General features: G+C 34.7%; 1 protein-coding gene across 1 annotated transcript in view; it reads right to left on the bottom strand.

The window, feature by feature from the left end:
* Nucleotides 1-20,634, bottom strand: part of Toll-6 (Toll-like receptor 6) — a 493,343-nt gene that overhangs the window by 243,238 nt on the left and 229,471 nt on the right. The gene's annotated exons all lie outside the window — the stretch shown is intronic.

Here is a 20,634-nt window from a genome sequence, read left to right as displayed (position 1 = left end):
TTGCCACCGACAGACTATTTGCAATTCCTCTTCCTCCTGCTAACTTGGTTTGCTAGCTTGGAATGTACATCGACAAACAACTCAAGTGGATAGCACACATACTGGATAGAAACGGCTGGAGCTTAACAGACGGAACAAATTACTACTGCGCCTGACAGGCAGACGATCGAAGCTACTACAGGAAAAAACTAACGACTATTACACAACAGCATACTCAAACCTTTGTGGACTTCCGGAATTACTTTGGTTGTGAGGTACACCTAACTCAATTTTAAATAAATTTCTAGTCTTTTCAACCAAAAATTCTTCGTCAAATTAAAAATCTTCATTTTATGTCTCAAATTCTAACCATCATAATGATCTCAAAATTCCTTGAGTAATTGAAGCAGCACAAACTAAATAAAGAAAATTCTTTGTATCCGTTAATAAATCTAGCCTCAACTTCTATTCCAGACAATTCTTGGCTTGGATGAGACACTATTGGCCTCGTGACCACCTCCAACAGTGTTGACAGCGGCCAGCTTCTCTCCTCTAGAACCAAAAAAGACTTTTAACTTCTGATTCATTTATTAAGTATTAATAAATAAGCCCCGCAATGCTAAGATGTATTGTCGTACTGGGTTCAATTACCGGTCTAGGCCAGGGGTCGGCAACCTATTTTAAGAAGAGAGCCATTTCTCCTTAAATAATTTTAATAAATCTTACCAAGAGCCGCAAGGATGATAGAGTGAACAACTCTGTAGATCATTTGTATTCACAAATTATTATTTTATGATATTCAATAACATTTAAATGTTTTATATATTTATTTTCACAAATTGCAAAGTAAATAAACAAATAAATAATAACTAAACCTGTGTTTGAATGAAAATGGCGGCAGTCCTATACAGGGTGATCCATTTAAAACGCACCAATCGCTAATAACTTTTTAGAAAAGCGGAATTTCGAAAAAAAAACCCACGAAGTAAACTATATGTTTTTTACGGTCTAGTTTTCAAATTTTTCAACCCCGATGCTGTATCTTTACTTTTAGCGGAGTTACGGTCAAAAACCCGATTGGGGTTTCATAAGGACCACTGGTTTAGACAATGATTATGAAAACTACATAAATAACTGTGATAAATGACGTCAACCCCGTTTCGATATCCCTAATATTAGTGGAGATGTATAAGATCAAAGTTACCATTTTATCTATTCGTGAACGGTTTTCAGTATTAATTTTCCACCAGAAATACACGTTTTGGGAGGTCCTCTGACTGCAAAAAATGTTAATGGTGACGCAAAGTAAAAAAAATAATAATAATTGAATATTTTAAAACATGTAGTAGTGTAATGTAATGGTTGTGGGAGTGTCAGGATAAATTTGTTTTATCATCACATAAAAGCAATCATCACATTATTTTAATGCACCCAGTATGCAAGACTTATATTAGGGAGATCGAAACGGGGTTAACGTCATTTATCACAGTTTTTTATGTAGTTTTCATAATCATTGTCTAAACCAGTGGTCCTTATGAAACCCCAATCGGGTTTTTGACCGTAACTCCGCCAAAAATAAAGATACAGCATCGGGGTTGAAAAATTTGAAAACTAGACCAAAAAAAACATATAGTTTACTTCGTGGGTTTTTTCGAAATTTCGCTTTCCTAAAAAGTTATTAGCGATTGGTGCGTTTTAAATGGATCACCCTGTATAATTACGTACTGTATTTTAATATAATTCTATTCAATTTCTAACCTATCACATTGAAAAATCTTTTTGAAAAAATATCTTTAATAAATGAAATTTTCATTTGTTTCAATAAAATTGAAATATAAAATGTATTTTGGACAGGCAGAAGAGTCACAAAATTTGGATAAAAGAGCCGCATGCGGCTCGCGAGCCGCGGGTTGCCGACTCTTGGTCTAGGCATGGATTTTATTTAATGGTTAATATTAGAATTTAATTTAGTAGTTAAGTAGGTTCGCTTGTCATCTCCGTCCACGACACCTAATTTGAATCCCGTCTGAAAAAAATAGGCATTACATCTGTTAAGCCGCGTACCGTCCTTTCTCGGCGGTACCGTTTGACAGTTCTCCATCTCGCCTTTTTCTATTTCTCACTCTCTCTCCTTATTCCAATTCTCGTAGTATGCGTTAATTTTCGTTAATCTTTTCCTTTGCTGTCGCCGCCAATATCTTATTTTTCTGCTATTTTGTAGTTTTGTTTATTTCTCAGTTCCCATGGTTTCAACCTTCCCCTTCTCTATCCTCTCTTACCCGTGGGGTTTTTCCGTCTGCTGTAGTTCAGTACGCCGCTGACTCTGTGCATATAAGTTAGTGCTCCTCAATTCCATACCGCTTCATAACGAGTCGACGTCTGGCCCTGCTCTGCATCAGATATAGTACGCGTCCGCTGGACCAACGCTTCAAGTACAGCTTTTCGTACTTCCGCAACGCTTCATCATCGGCTGCTTTCGGCCCTACGTCACTCGAGTCTGCCTGCTGGTGTACTTCTTACTGCATCTCAGCCTGCTAAGAGACACTTCCACTGATATCTAGCACTTCGCTTGGTGCACTATTACCCTTCCCTCTTCCGCTTACCTCACTTCCAATTCTAATACGCCTCTTTGGGCTTGAACCCCAATATTCCTTACGCTTCTAGGAGCTCAGCTACACATTACACACACACTTCTTTACACACTTGTTTACCTAAGCTCTTTAATAGTTCCTATTCCCTTCTACCGCTTAATTAGAGATCCTTCACCGCCTGGCGGATACTGTGTGCGCTCGCTTCCGGTGCGTTAAAGGTAAGTGTTTTCTTGACCATTTTCATTACTAAATATTTTCTTTTGTATTTATTTATCCCTCCCCCAAGCACGTATCGATTTAAATTACGTTTACGTCATCTTCCCCTCTCCGCATCTGGGTGTAAGCCTCACGCGCTTACAACATCCCTTTATTTACTTTTAATTCTTATTTTTTATTTTTGGTAGATTGAGTACTGAATGAAATAAAATAGAAATATGGTCTACACTGGTAGCGAGTTTGGAAAAGGAAATCTTTCAGTATTACCAAATGTTCGAAACTAAGAGGAAATGACGTTTATAAATCACTCGAGTACAAAAAATGTGTTGCATAAATGAATAGTGTGTGGGTCGACCCATTAACCGAAACGAAAAATCATAAAATAATTTTGTTAAAACAAGGAGAGTTGTTTTTAGGGAAGGTCACATTTTTGTTATTATTTGGAGAACAAGCTTCAGAGCATGTTGTCGATGATAGTCATTGCTGGAGATGTGCGAGCAAATATAACTTTGAAATAAATACTTTTAAACAAAATATGGTCTCTTTATTTGCTAATCATCGCAACTCATCAAAAGTTGCAAGTCAAATTCTTTTTCAACCTCCTGTAAATTTATTTTTAAAAAAGTAAAAAAAAAAAACCTATTGGTGGAAACAGATTAAACATTTATATTAGAGTAAAAGTTGGGCATGTACTAACAGGCTGTCCTCCAACGGCTGGCTGATGAAATGCAAGCGAACGTGTCGGTCGCCCAGTAGACGGCATACACGTACGTTCACCATTCTATCCAACCGGACAAAAGAGAGGCCGACTGCTATATTCGTAATTTTATTTTATTTATTTTGCTTGCTTTAGTGAGAAGCTGCTAAACAATGGTAGATGTAATATTTCGCCAGAAATACCATTTTCATTTCCAATGCTATACGGGTCAGAAAACTTTACAACCGCTATATACATTTATATTTGCATTTATTTTAAACGAAATTCGGGAAAATCATTTAAAAATAAAAGTTTTAGAAGTTTGATTAAAGTTTTCGTTTGCGTAAATGATGTCCAAATTATTGGCGAAGGTTTCTCAGCCAAATAAGGTTCGCCATTAGGTTTATACCATCGATGAGCTTGATTGCTGCAAATAAACTCCTTAACAAAAACTTACAGTTTAAAATGTTAAGTATAAGGGTTGATTAAACGCCAAAAGGTACACAAATCAACGAGTACCCAACATTTCATTAATATTTAAGTAATTCTACTGCATTAATTTTCATTAATAAGTTATTTTTTAGAATTTATTAGATGTCACAGACAGTGGCCTTATGCTGGCCACTTCATTCATAATATTTTTTTGTTATAATTATGATAAATCACATATACGTACATGCATGTTAAAGTAGAAAAAGACAAAGTTAAAGTAGGCTACTGTCTTGAATTCGTCTTACCGAAATATTCGTGAGCACAAATAACACACAGTTATAACAAGTAGATTATTCAACAATAATTATTGTAAACGTTTGTTTACCTATTATTATAAACGTTTGACTACTTCATAAAATAACAATTACTTTAATCGAAGAATGAACTTAAACCGACGATTTTTATTTAAAAATAAAAATAAATAAATAAAATAAACAAAATCATTGATGTATGTTGGTGTAAGCATTTTCTAAAAAAGGTTTTGAATTTTTTAGCCTCATATATTTTTTTTTATATTTTTTATAACGTTTTTCTTTTAAACCTGTAATTAGTAGTTTGATTATTATAAATAACTAGATATTACAGTCAATCTACAGTGCTACTTGAACATATATTTTGTAGACGAAAATGGCCAGCATAAGGGTCTGTGACATCTAATAAATTCTAAAAAATAACTTATTAATGAAAATTAATGCAGTAGAATTACTTAAATATTAATGAAATGTTGGGTACTCGCTGATTTGTGTACCTTTTGGCGTTTAATCAACCCTTATACTTAACATTTTAAACTGTAAGTTTTTGTTAAGGAGATTTTTGTACCTTTTGGATAGATTTTCCTTTTTGTCTATTTGGAATGTTACATATCTGCTTTACAGATTTTTTTAAAATTTGGAATAAGCAATTCCATCATTATAACCTGATAAGGTGTTAAGTCGGAACCATAACTACCACTGGAGAGATCTTTTTAAAGATTGATTATAGTTGCGGTGCCCCAAACCATCCTCAATAACAATTTTTTTGAAAAAGCGTTTTGAATAATATAGGAAGGTATTTGTACGTAAATAGCAAAATTAAACTGCGATTTCAGTACTTCCTTTTAAGAGGAGTAAGAAAAATAAATTGCGATTGCAGTACTTCTCCTTAAAAGGCAAAGAGGCAAAGATTTTTTAATCGACAATTCATTGATTTAAATCGGTTCACTCATTGATAATTTAAACGATTGCAGTACTTCCTCTTAGTAGATGCAAGAGCATGATAGCACTTCACAGCAACGTAGAGGAGCTTTAACCACTTATTCGAGCTGAATTTTATCAAAATCGGGCTAACCGTTATAGAAATATTGGTAATAATAGTTTTAGAAAGGGCCTTATTTGCGTGGGGCGAACTCCCCTCCTTATGAGACACTGCGTCGAGACTTTTAAAGTGTAAATCTGTACAAAATTTCAATTCGAATCACACTTCATTCATGAAAATCGGTTCACGTGTCGATAATTTGAAACGATTGCTATACTTCCCCTTAAAAAGTGTAAGAGCTGACCGCCGCTTTAATGTTACGTAAGGGAGCCCTAACTCTATCATCCTACCAAATTTTATCAAAATCGGGCCAAGATTTACAGAGTAATTAGTAATAATAATTTTGGAGGGGGCCTTACATTAAGGGGGCTAACTCCTCTCCCATTCGATGTACAGGGTCGAGACCCCCAAAAGGCACATCTACATAAAATTCCGCCTCATTCATGAAAAGCGGTTCCCGCGTTTAGGCGCTACGTTGTTTACAAAAAAGGTAACAAGAACAAGAACAAGAACAAGAACAAGAACAAGAACAAGAACATTTTTTGAAAAAGCCGTTTTTGCTCATTTTCGGCAACTTTTTTCTCGAAAACTATTAGATCTGGGTTGTTGCAAAAAAATTACATCTATAAAGGAGGGTTTGCCCTTTATTTTAAAGAAAATTTGGGAATTTTATCTTTTGTAGAAAAAGAGAAAAAAATTGTCAAAGTTGGGTGTTTTTCAACGTTACGCTTTTTCGTGCACTTTTTGTCGATCAACCCTTATACAACTGTCCTACCGGACAGTTTTAATACATTGTAAAGTTATGCCAAACAGCTAATAGAAATTCATGCAAATTTTTTTGTGAGATTCATAAATACCATCCATTCATCTTGAATTGGAGATATATTTTTTGCACGAAATAATTGAAGATGCAGATTATAATTTTTGGCGAAAATGTGCTAGAACTATGAATATTAGGTTCTGTTATAATGTCTTAAATGATACTTCTTCGCAGGCCTGAAGTGTGGTATGCCAAGCAGATCTGAAGTGTCAAGTAAACGTTTAACCTTTGACCATTTCTATAAATATTTACAAAAACATATAATCAGCAGTAGAGGCCATTCTACAATTTTTTCTGAAATATTTGTGAAGGACGTCTGAGGGCAATTGAAGCGATCTGACCGGCGCTGAAAAGACAGGTTGTCCACAATATCTCTCCACACTCTGTAGAGATCATATTATGAGTCAGACGGGTTCATTTATTGGTTTAGGCTGCTGAGAAATCAGACCATGAATGCTACACTGTATTTTTAAGAGAAATTCCCAAATCAAATTCATGGAATATCCTCCGGTACGATAGTACAAACGCGATTAATTAGCTATTTAATATATTCACGAAGATTCTAATCTATCGTTAAGAGGCTCCTCTGACTAATTCTACTTCAGCTCACAGTTCAATAATCTGCGCGGTAGGGCGTTTAACAATAATGAAATTGACGCCTTTTTAAGAAAGATGGTATAGATCTCCCAAAACGTTAGGCGAACTTCTAAAGTTTTGGAGAAGAAAACCAAGTCCATTTCAGTCTTAATCAATTGTTGAAGAATACTTAGGGCATGTCCCACGTTCGGTTTTTGCCGGCGCCTTCACTTAGCGGTGCCACTATTACAGTGTGTATTACACTAGCTTAGATGGAGTAAAGCACAGGGTATCTCCGGCAACCTTGCAGCGACGTACATCTATCATCTACCCCGGACAACCAGCTCTGGTCTTTGGGTTCCTTGTTTTCTATTGAGCACACGTCCAGCAAAGCAAAGGAAAGTTTTCTAAGAGCAGATATTAAATTTTGCTTTTTTTGCGACATACATTTCATTGCTTGTGTCAAACATATGATTATGTATTCATGAAAATATTGATTATGTAATTAATGTATTCTAATGTATTGTAACTTAGTATGTCTATTTTCTTAGATTATGTAATTAATATATTCTAATGTATTGTAACTTAGTATGTCTATTTTCTTAGATTATGTAATTAATGAATTCTAATTTTTGTAACTTAGGATTTCTATTTTCTCATCAAATCTGTGTGCTTCGCTTTGTGTTACGACACTTGCTAGAGCAATGAAGTTATTGCAAAATAACATAAGCCTGTTGCGAAACACTTTCTCACAAGTAAATTAACAAAGTTTCATTAACTCCAAGTTACGTCACCATTAAGAATAAGAGAGAGCCTGCCTGGATCTCAGGAAATAGTGGTTTTATAACTTTGTCCAATCCATTCCTAGGAAAACCATTGAGTTAGAACTTCTATAGATTCCTTTACAATCTTACCACCTCCTTAAATTTTTCTTACCAATCTGTAGAAATAACTTTAGATTTAGAGTTCAAAGAATTTCGATGATTAAAACCAAAGTTTTATAATAATCATTGAATTCTCTAAATACTATAGTAAATAAAAAATAATTTACCGTCATTAATAATATACTAATAAAAAATCTAAATTTCTATTAAAATTTTGAAAGAAAATTGAATAAACCAATAAAATACCGTATATCAAAAAATTAAACTTTGTTTAAAACAAACAAACAAAAAATGGTGCCAAACTGCACATTCGATAATGGCGGTTTGAGCAATAAAATTTTATGTCGGCTCATCAGCGTAACTTTCTGTGAATGTGTGAATGAGAAGCGGAAATACAAGCGAGAAATGAAAGTCATTCAAACAGCCTGCAGAACGTTATGAAATTTTATTTCCGCGGCAAATCATGATTCTAAACTCTTAACATTTCCAACCATTTTTAAAAATCTAAGTACCTATTTTATTGCAAACATCCCAAAAATTTATTTTTTTAGATGTAACTAATTAAATTATTTATCTTTGTCTCAATACATTTTTTTTCCAAAGCTGTGAAATCCGTTATATGTTCTATTTAACTAACAACGTAAAAGTCAATGAAATGTTTTTGGCGAGAATAACGTTAGTTCCATTTATTCAAATAACTTTGAAACTAACTTTTCAAAAATGCAATTAAATACGAATGAAAAAATTTAGAGATATTACAGAGTAACAGGGTGCAAAAAACTATTTTTTCCTATTTTAAAATTATTTGACAATTAACTTTAATAATTGGTGACCGCAGTGGAAGATACATTTCATGTAAATAAATAATTGCGTTACAATTGAGCGTCTTAAAAAGATCACGTTTGAAACTGGAATATTCAACCAAAACTCTTGTTAATACTTTAAAACAAACATATGTACACACAACAAACGCAATGCATTTAAAGTTTATGACAAATTCCTCAAATTCATTTCTGACCTACAGGTGGTTAACTCTGTGGCATTAACTGATTAAATTCTACTTCTGCCATTTTTTTTTTTTACTTAATTTTTTATTTATTTTCAGTTTATGTCCATTATGGAAAATCTGCAAGTATATTTATTTTTATTATTTATATCGTGCATAGATTAGGTTATTAATGTGATGCGAGGAATATCAAGTACTCCATCACAAATCGCGATTAGATTTAATGTGTGTGATTGTATTTATTTGGATGAATGTATTTATATGTATGAAGTGATTTTGAATCGCTGTTACAATGTAACCCGCCATTTTTAAATATAAATATAAAATATAAATTTCAATTTTTTTCAATTAATTTGGGGTATTTCGCCCCCACACCCTCGTGGCCTAGATAGCAACCATGTAGTCCACAAAACTAAGACACCTATGATAGCAAACTAGGAACCCTTGCGCACCCTTCTTTTCCCATCATGAGAGGGGGGTCGAACAAACTCGGCACCCCCATACTTATCTATCGCAACGCTTTGTTTTGGCAATTTCATTTCCCTTTCACACGTCGGACACACATATCTATTACTAATCAAACCAACAACCACCCAAAATCTCGTAACTTTCATCTCAACATCCTCGCTCAGGACATTCATGCTTAAAAAAATAAAATAAAAGCTGCAGATTAATGTCACTCATGACGTCATGACAAATAAAGTTCAAAAGATTCACACCAAAAAAAAGGCACGGTACTCTGGCGAGATGCGCTAATAATGACTGATTAAAAAGTAAACATTTACGTTATTGTATTGCGCATGCGCTAAAAATGAATGGGGCACCCCTCCGGTTAAGTATTCTTAACTTCAGTCGTCTTTGTTAATAACTAACAAACAAGTAATGGATTTCATTTTTGAAATTCTAACTTTTGTTTTGTCCAAAATTAAGAACTTAAGAAATTACAACAAATTTTTTTCTTATTACAGTAGCTAGGGGAAGTATTGTTATCGTGCCTTTTACTTCTTTGGCTTTTGTCGGTAATGTTTGTTTTAAGATTTCCTAAGTTAAAAACAGCTACAGCGAACAGAAGTTACGTTTGCATGGATCTGTCCTTTTTCTTAAAGTATTTGCTGTTTGTTTCTGTTTGGTTGGAAATTGCGTAATAATTCATGGGGAACTATCATTTACTATTTTTAACGTTTTATCAGAAATAAAAAATGTCTCAAAATGAAATGTCCAAAACTATATTTATTTTAAATGTAGTGGGTATTTTTTAATAGATTTCTAAACAATCATAGTTCGGGATAGAGTGGAGAGTGATTTTTTTCACAATATTAAGGTCAAACATTTAAAAAATGTTCAAAATATAATTATTTGAAACACAAAAATAACCAGTAAGAAAATAAACCACAGTAACTATGAGAGGGTTGGTGTGACATTGTGCCGCCAATTTATTTGGCTACTACTATAACAATACTATTTAGTCACCCGTACCTTCTATAATGTACATAAGACGCTAAGTCATTTTGGATTATGCTTAAACTTATCCTTTTTGGTGTGATTGTGTTGGTTGGACACGTATTTATATGAATGTGACGGAGACAATGGCGTGCAGTTCATAAGCGACCAACTCATAGTACTATCGCGTGCTTTGTGTGTCCAGTAGTTAACGACTATCGTATCCTGCGCACATTATCTCTTTTAAGCTGTAATCTATACTACTCCGGCTCTATTCGCTCGCACTTAGAACCTTTGCTGCCCTTTATACATTCAACCCACTCACTATAACACATCCAAACACAACTACCAAATGAACTTTACTCAAGGAATCCATAAATGAGTGCCTTTGATATTTTATCCAGGACTGCACTCAACATTTGCTGCGCTAAAGCGCTTCTAAATTAAACGTAATAAAGATAAAGCGACAGAGAGGATGAGGGAGAGTGAAGCGGGGATGGAATGAGGATGAGAAAGCGAACGAACGAAAGAGCACGAAGTAAGAGCTGATCGATACAACGGCTTAGCCCATCTGACAACAAGTCCGAGCACATGGCCCGCACGGCCCCGGGGATTTACTTAGTCCTAATTTTATAAATAGAACCCTGCCTCCTTAATTATGTTTGTATAATTTGGGGGGGAAAAAAATGGCCGAGTACGCACTATATTAGGTAGAACTATAAATAGCAAATACAAACAAAAAAAAGAATAAATAGCAATTTTTTTTTGTACATTTATTTACAATCTGCAAACTAGTGTAACAAGTAAATAAGCTCACTTGTACAAATTGACTTGATTTAGATTGGGAGGAAGTGACACGTGCCACCTTCCAGGATTAGGAACACCTCATCCCCTGACAGAAAGCCTCCAGGCGTTCCAATCGTCTGGAAGTATTTCAATTCAGTAAGGAAATTTGGTAATGTGGCTGTTGAATACGCTAAGTTTGTAATCTTTTGTAAAGTTGTTCTGTCTCTGACGAATGGAATGTTCAAGTCAATGAAGTTCATATTTAAAATTAAATAATTAAGTTAAATAATTGCAGCAATCCTCTTCCTTGTACAGATCTGGTGCGCTACTAAGGGCTCTACATAGACTAACGACTCACGTGGAACCCACACACTAGACTTAAAAGATAAGCAATGACAAAACGTGCGAAACTGCTTTACAGACTTCTTGGACGACGCTCCAAATTACCCATTGAACTCAAACGCTTAATATGCAACACTATTCTCAAATGATTTTTGGTGAATATCGAGGTGCGGTCTTAAATAAAAACAACTTTTTTGCGTTATACCAACGTTTCGGTTATTTTTTACGACCTTCTTCAGGGTCTGTACAAAAGGAATATTACACTAATAGAGAATTATATAAAATTAAATAAATAAAGATTATTTAAAAAATTATTATATTAATAATTATTTATTATAAAAATTGTTGTTTTGATTTAAGACCGCACCTCGATATTCACCAAAATTCATCTATCAACAACGGTCGAAAAAACCAAAACTATTCTCAAACCTATGTGGACTTACGGACTGGAGCTCTGCGGTTCCGCCAAACCTACAAACATACGGACAATACAAACATTTCAGTCAAAACTACTTCGATAGCTGACGCTCCTTTCTACGTGACTAACCTCACTCTTCACGCCGACCTCAACATTCCCTTCATATACCAACTCGCCAAGACTAAATACCAAAAATTCCATACTACTCTCTAGACTAGCTCCAGTCCTCTTGTACTGTCTCTCGCTTCCTCTGACATTCCTAATACTCCTCGCCGACTGAATCGCCAGTGGCCCCGCGACTTCCTTGAGGTCTGAAGAACTAAACGCCATTATTCTCCTATCTCTCCTTTCTCCTCCTCACACTCTCCTCCACACAATCTCCTCTCTCCTATAGAGAGTGCTACCGCTGGGTAGGTCTCTCCTCGTGCTCTCCTCCCGCACCAGTTCATCTCATTCACCTCCTATTTACTTATTGCATACAATGTATGCAGATCGTAAATTATAAAATAAATTTAAAAAAAAATTAAATAATTGTTACAGTTAGAAGCTGTAAATGAATAAGCCTTAGATAACCAATAAGCGTTACTTCTGAGCATTATTACAGCCCCGCAACCCGCCAATCAATTAGCCACAATGCTGACAAGGACATTAGCAGAAATTGTCACTGTGAAACTAACTTCATACCAATACAGAAAAGGTAGTATTTGGACCAAAATTAAAAAATAATGATTAAATTATTTTAATTTCTTTGGTAATTACTTCCGGTTCAATGGAGGATGATCACCACTCACAAACAACATACACCAGGGAAACCCGAATCTTGATTCGCTTAAAAGAAGTTAATTTCAAAAACTGGTGTTATTGTAACAAATAAGTAAGAGTCGCAAAGTTAGAATTTCAACTTGCCTTAGGATAAAAATAAACAGAAATCGTGCTATACATCTGTAAAAAAATTATCTGTCCCCTTGCTGTCTCCTTGAATAAAATTCCTAAAAAGAGTTTAAAATTACTTCGTGATTTACCTGAAATAGAGTCTGTGAAATCACTGACCAACAATATGGTCACAGCCATTCATTCATTTAGTTTCCAATTTCTCATTGTTCATAAAATACACATTTTTGAAATTAAACTTGCATAGAAGCATATTTCGTGGTTAAATAATTAATTTTGCTAAGTTAATTTTACAGAGATTGTATAGGAGCCTGGGCATTCCATGAATATTTTGTGGAGTCTAATAACGAGCGCGTAGAATGATATATGGGCAGATGGAAGACGCCACCATGTTGCTGGGAGCGAATGTGGGGTTGTAGAGCCTGACAATTAGTGAGTAATCGAGCGACACAAATGTTTCCACTAATCACTATAATAGTAACATCCTTCTCCTCGAAGTCATCCCCTCTCTCTTACACACTATTACTCCTTCCATTCATCTCAGGGTTTGCCCATAATGTGCGTCTCCGAATTTGTTTATTGCGAATCAGTTTTTACTTCCAATTTAATGTTTTTTATTGATTATTGTTCCATGTTTTACAGTTGGTCAGGAAGTACGTAATATACACATAAGTTTTACGTTTATAATGAGAGCAAGGTCCTCTGATAGAATAACACTGAATGGATTTCGGAGACGATTTTGTATGTGTCTGGGGGTGCGCGCGCCAGTCTTCTGCCAGATTGACAGGGAAACGCACAAGAGTTTCAGGCGATCGAAATGGGCTAAACCTTCTTATATCGTCTCATAACTAGTAGCGATGGTATTTACGTTTTCTTGCAATAGCTACCCTCTTGCAACTATTCTGGAGCGGTGGATTCAATCGAATCTGGAACTGGAGTCTCCATAAGGAAGTATATTCGACTTAAGCCACGCATAGATCCATTGTGTCCACATAGAAAACAGCTAACATCATCCTTGCATTATAAAAGGTAGTTCGAAATTTAATATGACCAGATTATGGAAATGGAAAAATTTCACGTTTCAAAGATACGACGAAGAGAATCTTAATTTTTGGTTAATAGAAGCAAAGAAGGTGATTAATTGTTTCAAAAAGCCTTTGGCGGCCCAGATCTTTCGCGTTTTTTCGACCCTAGCGATAATAGTAGTAATAATACTGTTTCACGCGGAGGTCCTGGGTTCGAATCCAGCTGCTGGCCCTTAGATTTTCTCTTCCTAGGGGCTTCTTAAAGCTCATTGTCCGGTGATGGACCGTGTTGTCTGTAACGAGAGAACACTGACCGGAGGCCGGCAGTGCACTGAAAAAGCTCCGGGCGCCAATAACCTTAGATGTTGACGCGCCTCAAATAAAAAAAGAATAATAATAATAATACTGTTAGGAAAAGGATTAGCGGAGTGGTTAGCGTACTAGATTCCCACTGGAAATTTCGGGGTTTGAATCCATCTGGTGACAGATAGTATTGTCTAAAACGAGGTCGAAAAGCTCTGGGCGCCAACGACCTCAGGTGTTGAAGTGCCTTAAATAAAACAATAATATTAATCCAAAATATTTATTTTTTAAATTCCATTAAAAAATTAGAAGCCGTAAGGTATCCACATAATATTCTTCTTAGTCAGGATAAAACCCTCTCGTTGCCTTCTTTACCTCCGGTCGTTAGCACTCCACTTAAGCTATATTGGCTTGCCAGGGACTCGAATTTTCCACGACATTCGTTCTTCTATCTCGATTTGACATAGTACTTTCCGTAACTTTTAGGGAAGCCTGACTATTATGGAAGACGGCAATTCTTCTGCCTACAGTGCTCTTAGCGTTCAGATATTGGGCACAACTTGAAATTAGTAAGATTTCAAGTTAAAAGACTAACGGAGAACATAAAATCGCCTGCCTTGACTGCGACTTTGGAGCCATCTATGTGCATACATACGATCTCAATTTTGTTGAAAGTTAGCGTGGTAATCGAAATCCAAGTCCTTGATTTTTAATGACAAAATCCAAGTCCTGAATCTTGATTCGACAAATCGAGTTTATTAGATTTACTTCCACACATACATTTTTCCAAGTTCCTACTATCTTTGAGTTGGAATTAGGCTAAGGATGTTAATTACACATAGCCTGTCTTCAAGGGCTTCGCTCTAACACAAATACGCCATGGTGTAAGTCTCAGGAACTTTTCGAAGGTAGCCAGCCAGCCGTAAGGTGGAACCCATATGGCTCTGAAACTGACAAATATAAAACTGCAGAGCCCCTAGATTAAAGTGGAGTAATTGGAACTTACCACTGCAATGTATACCCTATATACATATCCTACATACATAAATATATAACTATCTTAGGTTTTGAGACTCTACGATTTATCAAAACATCTCTTTCAAGTCCAAAGAACTGTTGTTGATTGGCGAATATGTGGTACCCAACTAAGTGTTTGGTCCAGTGTAAGTCCAATTTACTTGACAAAGAAAGAGCCTAGACACAAAAGGAGGACATCAAGAGCATCAATTCTGCGAATGGCATCACAAGAAAAGTTCAATGGATTAACAAGCAGACTTGGCACACCATTAAACGGTGCAGCCAAGGAAAAGGATCAAGAATGCTGAAATAGATCAAATCTCCTGTATGTAAAGATGAAATTGTATAAAAATTATATCTACAAAAAAAAATGCAGCTTGTAAGGTCACAAAGATAACCTCATAGTAGTTTTATCAGATTCATTAGGTTTTAAATGTTTTGTTTTTTTCCTCTATTGTCAAAGAATTTTAAGAGCAATGGAAGTACTAAGAACTGTACGACTTAGATGCTTCAGTTAACCGTTAGAGGGTACAAAATGCTTGTGAGAAAAGGTATTGGTTGTGGCCGAGGTTAATATGAGAAAAGAGTACCATTATGTAGCTCCGTGATCATTGTGTATTCTGAGAAGCGATGAATAGACCAATTCACTTTCATACCGTGGAGAGTTTAGAAGAGGTTAGGGTTGTGTAATTTTGCTTTTTTATACTCTGGGCTTTAATAAAAGTACAACTAAAGTAATTTCTAAAAGTACGAGGGTTCGCTCGCCATATTTCACTGTTCAACTCACGGTTGGTATTTTTCGTAACTAACTGCTGCGGATAAATAAAGAATGTAAGCATTGAATAACGTAACATAACAATAGGCACATGAAAACGAAAATAACTCAAATAAATCAACTTTTCTATATTAAATGAACTCATAACCAATATTGTTTATAACAGTAATTCAGCTGTAACTATCCTTTAATTATCTTTAAAGAAATCATGATGTATATGTAAATTACAGAAACAATATCTCTGTTTCAGAGAACTAAAAAAGATGAGAAAGAGAAGATATTTTTCGCTCTACAAAAAGTTTTAAGGGCGCTAGATCTGGTCGTTACGCTTCAAGCAAAGCTCTTTCCTCCCTCTGCAATTCTCTAAAATGAATTTTCTTCCAAAAACTTTCGAATAATGTTATTAAAATTGTCCAACATTTTCCAAAATTGGGTTATTAAAATCATGACAACATGTGGCAAAATGAGCTCAGGTAAAAGGACTCCCCGTAAAATTTTTATTTTGAGATACCTAAATAAATAACATTTTTAAATTGCTTTTGGCAGAAGTCCCGGAAAGAGTTAAATTCAAAACTTCTTTTTGGAACTGTTTAATAAATTTTCCAAGGACATCCATAAAAAGAAATTACAATTAGATCTTTTAGTACCAATTCTTTTTCGCTAGTGAAAAAATAAATTAAATAAAACTACTAAAACTGTCCGCTAAATTTTTGATTTTAAGGAAAGCCAAGATTTCTGGACAACAACAAATAAAATTTTAAAAAAGATAGTACGAGTAACAATGATTTGATTTATGAAAGAATTTTCCGACTGAAGGCAGATTTAAAACTGTCCAGTAGGACAGTTGTATAAGGGTTGATCGTCAAAAAGTGCACGAAAAAGCGTAATGTTGAAAAATACCCAAATTTATTAATTTTTTTTCTCTTTTTCTATAAAAGATAAAATTCCCAATTTTTTTTTAAATATTGGGCAAACCCTCCTTTATAACCGTAATTTTTTTTCAACAACCCAGATCTGATAGATTTTGAGAAAAAAGTTGCCGAAAATGAGCAAAAACGGCATTTTCAAAAATTGTTCTTTTTCTTCTTCTTGTTACCTTTTTTGTAAACTGCGTAGCGCCTAAACGCGTGATAGTAACATAAATTAAGGAAGTTTTCCAGTAAAAAATGGGTGTAAATAAAACGCGCTCAATCCTCCGGAAGTAGCCGCAAGCTAACCTTCGGACCCTTAAAACTGTAAAGCAGTGTAGCCACTTACTGGAGTGGACAACTACGCAGGTATAACACGTTACTAAAAGTTAATTTTTGAACAAAGGTGCATTTCTACGTTGAAATATAAGTAGCTAAAAAAAGTTAAAATAAAGTGTTTCATTAAAAGAATATTTTGGGTAGGCTCAGCCTTGAAGCCACAAGATATGCTGCGCTGCAGGGGCTGAGAAAAGGAGAAGTTGGTTCCAAATTTAGTGTTTAGCCAAATGCTCCATCTTGAAACCAACAAGATTAACAAAAAGAAGTATTACGTAGCCGAATTTCCTGTACAAATAAATCTCGCCTGCAGGTATATTTGCAAATGTTATAATAATAAAGTAGGAGAAGTTATAACAGGAATAAAGGAAACATAAATGTTGCACAAGTTTTAGTTTACTCAAGAGGTCCCCTTGGACCTATCGAACGACTGAGACCCCAGATTATTTGCTGACTCCATCATTTCCACAAGTTCCGATCATGCTTCTACCCACTTCGTCTACCGCTCTAACAATACCTTTTGCCTCTAGCTAAAAAAAACCATTAGATTGGTTGCTAACGTTTACTCAAACCTAACTTATTTTATGTGATACCTTATTTATATGCTTCTGTTTGTCTATTGAATATTTTTTTAAAAATAAAAGAAGACGAATCTATTAACCAGAATTATGATTTACACTTTTATTCATTTATTTTACAAATTTTTAAATTTGACATCAATAAATCTATGTAGAATTTGATTGAACAGTTACTAACAAAGATCCATTAATAGCTCGTAGAAACGTTCAGTCTCACTTCACCTCCTTAGAAAAATGGTTCAAAAAATGGGCTATCAAACTGAACGACACCAAATCTCAAAATATTACCTTCACTCTTCGACGCATCACTCTTCCTCATGTCTTTTACAATTTAATTCCTTTACCAGTAGTCAACGTAGTCCGCTACTTTGGGCTTTACCTTGACAGAAGACTTACATGGAACCCTCATACTCGACTTAAGTAGGACAGAACTCAACAGACGCTTCAGACAACTGAAAAGACTACTCGACAACAGATCAAAACTCACTCTAGACAAAAAAAAAAGACTTATTTATGTAAGTATATTAAAGCCAGTCCTGGGCTTAAGACACAGAACTGTGGGGTTCAACCAAACGCTCAAATCTGCAAAGGATCCAGTCCTTGCAATCTAAAATTCTTCGCTCTATAGTAAACGCTCCTTTCTACGTCACCAATCATACCATTCACACAGACTTGAACATTCCTTTCGTCACACAATTTGCTAAAACACGTTACAGAAAATTCCATCTTAACATTCAAACACATCACAATCCACTTGTACAACATCTATCTTCAAGAGCCTCGCGATCTCCTCTCTATTGAAGAGAGTCAGTAGAATTTAGAATGTTTTTTGGAGTGTTACCGCTGGGTAACTTCTCCACTCTGATATGTGTGAATGTTGCTTATTGTTACCCTTGTTGCTTATAAAGCAATGCGTTGATTGTCTACTCGTCAACAGATTGATGCGTTGATTGTAACAAATAAATGATTAAAAAAAAAAAAGAATTTTATTTTATATTAATATACTTTAAGAAATTTAGTTAAGTAAAGTAATCGCCTATTTCTTCTGCCGGGGCTTATAACCAACTATCGTTCAGGTGCGTTAACAGCATAAACTGATTGTTGGCAGAAGAATTGGCAAGATAGTAAGAAAGCAAGAATTACATTTTGCCTTAGGCTGGAAACATAGTGGAGCGGCGAGCAAAGCGGCGATGATAGCGAAGAGCAAAGCGGCGAAATCAAACACAAGTTAAGATATGGGACCGCGCATAGTGGCGAGCAAAGCGAAGATAGAGCATCGCTATCTATAGAGAGTAGAGCAAAGCGTTATAACATGTTTGATTTCTTCGCTCTTATCGCGCTCAATTTGTAAAGGTTATTTTTCAAAGGTTATGGATATTGATACATTTATTGGTTTAGTTTGTTTAAAGAAACCTCTGTGGGACCATAATATTTGCGAAGCTACAATAGTTTTTAACAATTAATAATTAATAGTTAAAATTAATTAACAATTAGTAGTTAATGGAGAATTCAGGTAATTTTTGCTACATTTAATTTGGTTCTCAATCCCTTAATGCTAACTTTCATCTAAATACTAGGCAAAATTAAATTACATTTTCACGTCCTACTACTTCTGATCAGAACGAATTCTCCAATCCTTCTTCCGTAGCGTCGTACTACTCCAGTTTTTCAGATGAACTACAGTAATTTACGACAAATCATGGTGTAGTGATTTAATAATTTTTTTTTTTTAATTGACTAATTTCTTTTAATCTGTATATATTTCTATTTTTTTATTTATTTTTTCTAACCTTAAAGTAACTGCTAGGATTAACGGGGTTACACAGATTTGTATTTAGTTAATAATTTAGTTAATTTTTCTATATTGTGCCTAACTTTTGTTGTGAGTTGTATTATTCAAAAACAATAAAATTTGATTTTGATTAATCGGGTTACACTGAGCTAGTATGTAATTAAATGTTGATATAGACATTCGAAAATACGCATGAAACTTGCCAGGATGCTCCCGAAGTTGTTGGTACAAGTAATGAAATTCACCAAGTTCATTTCTAGACTTATTTATATCATGTACACTGCAGCTCCTACTACTAAACTGCTGCAAATACCAAAGTTTCAACGAAGAATTTTCATATAAAAATAGTTCCTCCATCTTGTTTTGTCAAAAGGAGAACGCGACTAAACTCGTCACTATGTGCATGCGAATCTTTGCTCGCTGCTCATCGCTCTCTTTGATTTGAAGCAGCTATCATTGCCGCTTTGCTCGCCGCTCCACTATGTTTCCAGCCTTAGGTCACCGATAAAAGAGCCGAGTGATTCATAACAAATCTATTTTTTTGCTACACTCTAGCTGGCCGTGGCTCCTTTGCCATCGTATTGAAAAGCTTTGCGCTTCTAGATGACGACTATTGTGATGAGATAAAAATTAGGAAACATATATTCTTCAAGTGCCAATTTTATGAAGTTCCAAAACTGAAATTGAAGGCTACAATCAGATCATTAGGATGGTTGTATCTGACTAGCCCAATTCAACAATTCGCTGCCCACATTTCTAAGAGAAAGTGTGCGTTTAGGACATTAGATGTATTGAAGAGGAAGAAGTAAGTGTACTAATGTACAAAATAGTTTCTTTCCATATTATGGTACATGATTATTTATTTTTATATTTAAACTTAATACTTGAATACCTCTTAGTTATATTGTTATGTTACCTCACTGATGTTTATACATTCCATTAATGTGTTCTTAAAATTTGTTGTTCTTGTACTCCCGATGTATGTATGCACTGGTTAAAAAGTAGGGGTGTAGAAGGTCTTAGGGCACGTCGAATTATCTATTTATTTTATAATCGTATTAATTTATTTATTCATTCTTTGGATAAGTTATTTTCAACAGCAACAGTAAAAGTGCTGATAATCTTTCGTAAAATAAACAGTGATTTTCTAATGGAATCGAGACAAGAGTTTATAATCTAGTAATCGAGACAAGAGTTTATAATCTTTTAATCGAGACAAGAGTTTATAAACTAGTAATCGAGACAAGAGTTTATAATCTAGTAATCGAGACAAGAGTTTATAATCTAGTAATCGAGACAAGAGTTTATAATCTAGTAATCGAGACAAGAGTTTATAATCTAGTAATCGAGACAAGAGTTTATAATCTAGTAATCGAGACAAGAGTTTATAATCTAGTAATCGAGACAAGAGTTTATAATCTAGTAAAAATTATACTACGTTTTGTTTTTAATTGGGCATTTTTTTACGA

The sequence above is a fragment of the Rhodnius prolixus genome, unplaced genomic scaffold (genome assembly GCF_049639745.1).
Source record: "Rhodnius prolixus isolate KJV_2025 unplaced genomic scaffold, Rpr scaffold_1, whole genome shotgun sequence".
In the NCBI taxonomy this organism is placed as follows: domain Eukaryota; kingdom Metazoa; phylum Arthropoda; class Insecta; order Hemiptera; family Reduviidae; genus Rhodnius; species Rhodnius prolixus.
Note: the sequence above shows the minus strand (reverse complement) of the source record. Positions and strands in the feature narration are given on the sequence as shown.